Genomic DNA, 1905 nt, shown 5'->3' with positions numbered 1-1905 from the left:
AAAATTAGTAAGAATGTAAAAAATAATTAGACTATTTACAAGTTTGAAAGATAGAAACCTTCTTAGTAAAGAAGATAGTAAAGAAGATAGTGTGCCTCTCTGTAAATTGTGAAAAGAAAAATTAGAGTCTAAAAAAAAAAAAAGAGAGTCCTAAAAGAAGAGAGAATCTAAAGAAAGAATTTTCTGTATATTAGAATTTTTATTGATATAATAATATCATGTGACAAAGTGATAGATAATAGAAACAGTATCAAATTATCCATATCAAGCGAAGGAATCACACAACCAACAGGAGTGTTAGTAAGAGAGATTAGGGCATAAAAAATCAAATAAAGAACAAGGTAAAAATGGCAAACAAAATCCATACAATTTTCGTTGATGGTCTACTTAATTTCATAATGAAAAGCCAGTTTTATTGGGCATTTAGATGAGTTAATCGCATAGTTATTAGAATCAAATTGGACCATCCAATTTGACTAAAAAAATTGGTAATCTATCTTATCCGATCCAATTTATTATCAGGATCGAACCTTCATGCAAGTCAGTCAACAACGATCAAACCTATCAAAAAATCTACCGATTCTAAGTGAACTACTTGTAGACTCGCGCAGGTCTACGGGTGCACTAGCACCCAGTTAGAGCACGGAAGGAACCACTGTTGCAGTATCCATTATCTTCTCTTATAAGAGTATAAAGTACGTTGTCTAGTTTAGACAAACAATGTGGGATTTCAAGTCTTTTCTTATAAGATTATGAAGTGTGTTGTCTAGTTTTGGTAAAATTTAGGGATAAGTATTGTTTTAGTCCCTCACGTTGATGGTCGAAATCGAACCCGTCCCTGATGTATCTTTTGATTTAAAATCATCCTTAACGTGTTTTTTTGTATTAAAATCGTCCTTTTTAAAAAAAAATAATTTTATTCCTAAAATACCCATACTTTAATAAAAAAAATTATAAAATTAAAAAAAAGATCACGTTTTGGGGGGGGGAGGAAACGCGTTTTTGGGGGGGTGGGGCCGAAAGGAAATGCGAACGGGGAAGGGGAGGGAGAGGGGGAAGGGGAAGGGGGGAGAGGGGACGGTGCCGGCGAAGCTTGGAGTTGCCGTCACTGTCGCCGGAAGAAAGAAGAAAGGAGTGGGGCTGCAACGGGGATGAAGAGAAGAGGGGAAAGAGAGAGGGAGCGTCGGTGGATGGGAGGACCGTTCATGCATGCGCGAGGAGGGTGGCGCGCAAAGGAGAGAGAGGGATCCGAGGCTGAGCTGGTCCTCGCATGCTCCGTCGCCGGTCCACGGGTGATGGGTGGCCGAGGAGAGAAAGGGATCCGAGGGTGGAGTGCGTCGCCGGTCCTCGAATGCTCCGTCGCCGCCACTGGGGATGGGTGGCCAAGCGCTGGTGGTTTTGCATCTGCTTTTTCTACTTCTTCTTCTGCTGCATCGGCTTCTTCTGCTTCTTCTTCTGCTGCATCTGCTTCTGCAACTTCGGCTTGCATAAGCATATTCTTCTTCTGCATCTGCTTCTGCTTGAGTTTTTATTTCTGATTCTATGACTGCCTCTGCTTCTGCATTTGTGACTGTCTCTGCTTCTGATTTTGATTTGTTATTTTTTGATTTAGTTGTTGAATTTGTTGAATTTGAGTTGATTTGTTGAATTTTTTATTTCTGGATTTGTTGAATTGATTTTTGGATTTGTTGAATTTATGAAATACACTGTGGTTCTTGCAGGGGAATTGGTTACCTTCTGCACTATGAGACCTTTGTTTTTGTGTGGGTTTTGATTTGAATGGGTTTTTGGTGTGTTAATTGGGTTTGCTTTCAGTGTACTGCAAGTGTAACTATTAGGTGTTTGTGGAATTAGGGATTTTTGTGTTGATTAACAAAGATTAACAAAGCTATTGATTATACATTG

The sequence above is a fragment of the Arachis ipaensis genome, chromosome B2 (genome assembly GCF_059453495.1).
Source record: "Arachis ipaensis isolate K30076 ecotype BB chromosome B2, ASM5945349v1, whole genome shotgun sequence".
NCBI classification, from domain to species: domain Eukaryota; kingdom Viridiplantae; phylum Streptophyta; class Magnoliopsida; order Fabales; family Fabaceae; genus Arachis; species Arachis ipaensis.
The sequence above is the reverse complement of the archived record's forward strand: the minus strand, read 5'-3'. Positions refer to the sequence as shown.